Below are 7,320 nucleotides of genomic sequence, written 5' to 3' on the forward strand. Positions count from 1 at the left end.
AATACAGTTGTAAAATCATAATCTAGAGCATAAAACACAACTAAGCCACAGAAAAAGGAAAAGGACATAAATATAGGAGCCATGATAAGGGCCAAAAAATTGCCAAACCAAGCAACCCAAACAAAACACTTGCGCTTTTAACAGTCCAAAAATGGCTAGGTGAGCGTCCTGGGGGACACCAGCTCCCTCACTTATATGCTGCATTACTGCGTGTTCTTCTGCTGCACACAAGCAAACTATGCCCATGCAGTCCATAAGTACGACGCTAACAGCATAAGCCAAAACACTCATGTCTCAGTTTTTTAAAGTTTTTATGGGAATGACGGCTGTAAACTCAAAATGTCGTATGTCAAGACTGTCATAACCCGAGGACCCCCTGTACACAGTATAAAATGAAGTAAATTGTGACATCAAAAATGTAAAAAGGGAGGATTAAAAGGAGATAACTTTTATAGATGAGTGAAGATAAGTTTCTAACAGCATGAAATAAACTGTTTTACTATGAGATGCTTTATGTAAGCCTCATAGTAGCCACAAACCAAAACTGTAGAGTAAATTCATGAAAAAGGGGGCAGGGTAGAGCATACCACTATGAAAAACTACCAATTTACAAAGGTAGGGTGTTACAGGAAAAAAAGAAACAATGAAGATACAAAACAATGAGAAGTCAAACAATAAGATAGCAGTAGTCAGTCCTTACCTGTTACTAATCACTCTAAATGTAAATGAATTAAATTCATCAATCAAAAGGCACAAATGGCTAGATAAATAAAGAAGCATGACACAAATATATGCTGCCTATAGGACACTTATCTCAGCCTTGAAGATACTCATAGGCTCAAACTGAAGAGATGAAAAAATATATTCTATGCAAGAGGAAACCAGAATAAACAGGGATACCACACTTATATCGGACAAAGACTTTAAAGCAAAAATGATAATGAGACAAAGAAGGGTATTATATAATGATAAAGTATTCAATTCTCAAAAAGAAAAACAATTATAAATGTAAACACACTCAACATTGGAGCACATAAATATATTAAGTAAATACTAACAGATCTAAAGGGAGAAATAAACAGCAATACAATACTAGTCAGGGACTTTCATAACCCACTATCAGCATTTGATAGATCATACAGACAAAAATATTAATAAGAAAATGTTGGAACTGAACCATACTTTAGACCAAATTAACTTCATAGACATAGAGAACATTTCATCCAAAAGCAGCAGAATTCACATTTGTATGGCCAGCAGCCACGGCCATCATCTCAGCTACCTGGCCCATGCAGGTTCGCATTGGTTTCGGACAGTCGGTAATGAAACAACGGAGCCAAGAACTGGTGGGCCATCTCCTTTAATCCTAGCTTGCACCCAGCGGGCAAGTAAAAACACACACTGGGCTCCAAAACCCACTCATTCAGTGTTCACAAAGCTACTGACTTATTCGAGTTTCCTAGAATCAAAGGTTTCTAGCTCACCAGACTTATCCACCTCTGTTCCCATCTCCTTCCTTCTCCCTGCACAAACTCTGCACTAACTGGCTTCTCTTTCAGCACTCCACCATCTTGGCTGCTTCTCCTGGCCTCCTCCACGTGGCCTCTCTCAACTCTCCTCTCTAATGCTAATCTCAGGAACCGAGAGAGCAAGCTCCCAGTCTGCCCCACTTTATAATGCAGAAATCCAAACCTTTAATCCAATATACAAACAAGAAAGTCTCTGATACAAAGTCACTTATCTGAGGCATAATGGGATTCCTCATGAGAGTGCACCACCCCACATCATACAATCAGTCAAGGGTGTGGGGAAAAGCTTAGTCTTAAAACTAAGCCTTAGGCTATAACCACCCTGCCAGGTTACAGCCTGTCCCCTACTCCCAATGCAAACCATAAGCGAGCAAACATATATCATATTTAAAAACTTATTTGACCAACAACAATATTCTCTTTTTCTTTTTTTTTTTCTTTTTTTTTTTTTTCTTTTCTGAAGCTGGAAACGGGGAGAGACAGTCAGACAGACTCCCGCATGCGCCTGACCGGGATCCACCCGGCACGCCCACCAGGGGCGACGCTCTGCCCACCAGGGGGCGATGCTCTGCCCCTCCGGGGCGTCGCTCTGCCGTGACCAGAGCCACTCCAGTGCCTGGGGCAGAGGCCAAGGAGCCATCCCCAGCACCCGGGCCATCTTTGCTCCAATGGAGCCTTGGCTGTGGGAGGGGAAGAGAGAGACAGAGAGGAAGGAGGGGGTGGGGGTGGAGAAGCAAATGGGCGCTTCTCCTATGTGCCCTGGCCAGGAATCTAACCTGGGTCCCCCGCACGCCAGGCTGACGCTCTACCTCTGAGCCAACCGGCCAGGGCCCCAACAACAATATTCTCAAGTGCACACAAAACATTCTCCAAAATAGATTATAAGACACACAGCAAGGCTTGGCAAATTTAAGATAGTTGAAAAATCATAACAACTATTTTTTGTGACCACAATGAAGTGAAACTAGAAATCAACAAAAGGAAAGCTGAAAAGTCAACAAATATGTGAAAACTAAACAACATACTTCTGAATAGCCCATGGGTCAAAGAGGAAATCATAAGAAAAATAAAAATTATCTCAAAACAAGTGAAAATAGAAACACAGAATATCAAATTCTGTGGGATTCAGCAACAGTTCTGAGAAAAGTTTAAAGCAATAAATACACATATTAAGAAATGGGAAAAAATCTTTAATAAACAATCTAACTCTAAACCTTAAGGAATTAGAAAGAGAACAAATTAAGTCCAAAGTTAACAAAAGGAAGAAAATAATATCACAATAGGCATAACATAGATATATTAAAAAAAACAAAAGATCAACAAAACTAAGAGCTGGTTTTTAAAAAGCAAGATTGATAAACCTTTAGCTAGACTAAAAAAAAAATTCAAATAAATAAAATTAGAAATGAAAAATGAGACATTACAACTAATATTACAGAAATACGTAGGCTCATAAGAGATTACTATGTACAATTATATTATATATCAACAAATTAGATAACCTATAAGACATGGATAAATTCCTAAAAACACACAACTTACCAAGACTGAATCAAGAAGAAACAGAAAAATCTGATCAAACCAATAAAAAGTAGAGATTGAATCAGTAAGCATATCCTCCCAACACAAGAAACTCTAGGACCATACAGCTTCACTGGTAAATTCTACCAAACATTTATAAAAGATTTAATGCCATATTTCCCAGACTCTTCCAAAACATTGAAGAGGAGGGAACACTTCCAATCTCAGTCTACAAGACCAGCATTACTGATACCAAAACCAGATAAGGACACTACAAGGAAAAAAACAACTATAGATCAATATTCCTGAGAAATATAGATGCAAAAATTCTCAACAATATTTTAGCAAACCAAATTCAGGAACACATTAAGAGGATTATACAAACAGCAAAATGGTGGGATCTTGATAACATTATAGGAAGTGAAATAAGTAAATCAGAAAAAACCAGGAACTGCATTATTCCATACGTAGGTGGGACATAAAAGTGAAACTAAGAGACATTGATAAGAGTGTGGTGGTTACGGGGGGAGGGGGGAAAGGGAGAGGGAAAGGGGGAGGGGGAGGGGCACAAAGAAAACTAGATAGAAGGTGACAGAGGACAATCTGACTTTGGGTGAAGGGTATGCAACATAATTGAACGACAAGATAACCTGGACTTGTTATCTTTGAATATATGTATCCTGATTTATTGATGTCACCCCATTAAAAAATAAAATTATTTAAAAAAAAAAAAAAAGAGGATTATACAACATGAACAAATGGAATTTATTACCGGGATGCAAGAATGGTCTGATATATGCAAATCAATAAATGTAATATATCACATTATTAGAATAAAGATAAAGATCATGTGTTTATTGTAATAGATTAAGAAAAATCACTTAACAAAATACAACATCCTTTATGATAAAAACCCTTAGACTGAGTATTGAAAGAACGTATCTCAACATAATAAAGGCCATATATGACAAGGCTACAGCTAATTTTATACTCAACAGTAGAAAACTGAAAGCTTTTTCCTCTAAGATCAGAAACGCTAAATTTGCAGATATAAAAATAATCTACTTAGGGTCTGACCTGTGGTGGTGCAGTGGATAAAGCATCGACCTGGAATGCTGAGGTCGCTGGTTCAAACGCTGGGCTTGCCTGGTCAAGGCACACATGGAAGTTGATGTTCCTGCTCCTTCCCCCTTCTCTCTCTCTCTCTCTCTCTCTCTCTCTCTCTCCCAACCTCTCTAAAATGAATAAAAAAATAAAAATAATAACCTACTTAAATCAGTTGTATATCTGTAACATAATAATGCAACATCTAAAAAACAAAACACCATACCATTCACAATGGAAAAAAAACAATAAAATACCTAAGACTAAGAGTATATAACAAAAACTGTAAGACTTTTTTTTAAAATTTTTTTATTTATTCATTTTAGAGAGGAGAGGGAGAGACAGAGAGAGAGAAGGGGGGAGGAGCTGGAAGCATCAACTCCCACATGTGCCCTGACCAGGCAAGCCCAGGGTTTTGAACCAGCGACCTCAGCATTTCCAAGTCGATGCTTTATCCACTGCGCCACCACAGGTCAGGCAAGACTTTTTTTTTAAAGAAATTGAAGAAGGCCTTGGCCAGTTGGCTCAGTGGTAGAGCGTCGGCCTGGCGTGCAGGAGTCCTGGGTTCGATTCCCGGCCAGGGCACACAGGAGAAGCACCCATCTGCTTCTCCACCCCTCCCCCTCTCCTTCCTCTCTGTCTCTCTCTTCCCCTCCTGCAGCCAAGGCTCCATTGGAGCAAAGTTGGCCCCGGGCGCTGAGGGTGGCTCTGTGGCCTCTGCCTCAGGCGATAGAATGGCTCTGGTTGCAACAGAGCGATGCCTCAGATGGGCAGAGCATGGTGGGCATGCCGGGTGGATCCCGGTCGGGCGCATGCGGGGTCTGTCTGACTGCCTCCCCGTTTCCAACTTCAGAAAAATACAAAAAAAAAAAAAGGAAAAGAAATTGAAGAAAACACAAATAATACACTGTGTGCATGGTTGAACTAATGTTATTATAATGTTCATATTACCTAAAGCTATCTAAATATTTAATCCCTATCAAAATTCCAATGGCATTCTTCACAGAAATAGAAAAAAAAGTTCTAAAATATGTGTGAAACTCCAAAAGACTGAATAGCCAAAGCAATCCTGAGGCAGAAAAACAAATTGGATGTATCATACATTTTGATTTCAAACTAATGTTGACCCTTAAACAATGCAGGGGTTTGGGGCATGGACCATCTACGTGGCCAAAAATCAATGTTATTGGCCCTCTGCATTCACAGATTCCCAACTGTGGATAAAAAATACAGTTGATTTTTTTTTTTTTTAAATTAGAATATAAGAGGATTCTTGTAGTTCAAGCCCACTTTGTTCAAGGGTCAACTGCATACTACAAAGCTACAGTAATTAAAGCGGTGTGTTCTTGGCACAAAAATACACACATAGACCAATGGAACAGAATAAAGAACCCAGAATCAATACCTTGCATGTACAGTCAACTAATATTTAACAAGGGAGCCAAGAACACTCAATGGTGAAAGAATAATCTCTCTAAAAAATGGTGCTGGAAAAAAACTGGATAAATATGTGCTGAAAAAATAAAATTGGATCCCTATCTTACAGCATACACAAAAATTAATTCAAAATAGAGATTTACATTAAGATCTGATACCAGAAAACTCCTAGAAGAAAACAGAGAAGAGCTCCTCGACATGGTCTTGGCAATGTCTTTTTAAACATAACACCAAAAGAACAAACAAAAAAAGTAAAAATCAACAAATAGAACTACATCAAATTTAAAAGCTTCAGTACAGCAAAAGAAACGATCAACAAATGAAAAGGTAATCTATGGAATGGAAGAATAATTTTTCAAAGCATATATTGAATAAGAGATTAATATTAAAAAATATATAAGGTACTCATGTAATTCAATAACAACAACAAATCCAATCCAATTTAAGATGAGCAAAGGAACAAAATAGAAAATTTTCCTAAGAAGACATTCACATGACTGACAGTTATATGAGCAGATGCTCAGCATCAGTAATCATCAGGAAATACAAATCAAAATCACAATGAGATAACACCTTGCTCTTGTTAGAATGGCTATTATAAAATGAACAGGAGATAACAAGTATGGGTGAGGATGCAGAGAAAAAGAAACCCTTGTATTGAACTCTTACTATGGGAACAAAATTGGTCCAGCCACCGTGGAAAATAATATGGAGTTTCATCAAAAAATCAAAAATAGATTTACCAAACAACCCATCAATTTTACTACTGGGCATATACCCAAAGGAAATGAAAGCAAGATATCTAAAAAAATATGTATATATATATTTATATATACTCTTATGTTAATAGCCAAGATATGGAAACAACCTAAGGGCCTACCAACAGATGAATGAATAATGAAAATGTGATTATATACATACACAATTGAATGTTATTTAGCCATGAGAAAAAAGGACATCTTGCCATTTAAAACAACATGGATAGACCTTGAACAAATTATGCTAAATGAGATAAGTCAGACAGGAAAAGACAAACACTGTATGATATTTCTTACAGTATATGTGTCATCTATAAAAGCTATTGTGGGGTTCTGTTTTCAGATGATGAGCTAAGAAGATCTTGAACTCACCTCCTCCCATGGACACACCTAGTCTACAGCTACATATGGAACAATTTCCCCTGAAAAAACCCTAAAACTAGCTGAGCCACTCTTATACACTGGACAAACGGAAAAACAAAGCAAAACCCACATTGAAACAGGTAAGAGAGGCTGAAACCCTGTCTCACCATAACCTTCCACCCCTGGTAAAGAGACCCTGAATCAGGAGGAAACTCAAAATTCAGAGCTTCTCCCTGAAGAGTAAAGGGTTTGAACCTCACATCAGGCACCCTAACTTTTAAGACCTGAGACCTGAGCCCCTCCAAATATCTAGCTTTGAAAACCAGTGTGGCTTGCATCAATGATACTGTAATTACAAGGATATAGTGAACTGAAAAATTACTCATAAAGGAGGTATGTGCTTGGACTCACCCAAACCAGGGGCCAGCTAAGAGGCAGCTGATTGAGGGGCAGCCAGACTTCCTGTGAAAACAGCTTCTTTGTTTATCTTAGAGCGTTAACTTATGGGCAGGCATCTAATTTAATGGATATCTAGGGGCCTGCTGGGGTAGTTTCCAGATGGAGGCTAGTGGGTGCCATCTTTGTACTCTCCCTCTGCCTCACTCTAG

The sequence above is a fragment of the Saccopteryx bilineata genome, chromosome 3 (genome assembly GCF_036850765.1).
Source record: "Saccopteryx bilineata isolate mSacBil1 chromosome 3, mSacBil1_pri_phased_curated, whole genome shotgun sequence".
Taxonomy (NCBI): Eukaryota; Metazoa; Chordata; class Mammalia; order Chiroptera; family Emballonuridae; genus Saccopteryx; species Saccopteryx bilineata.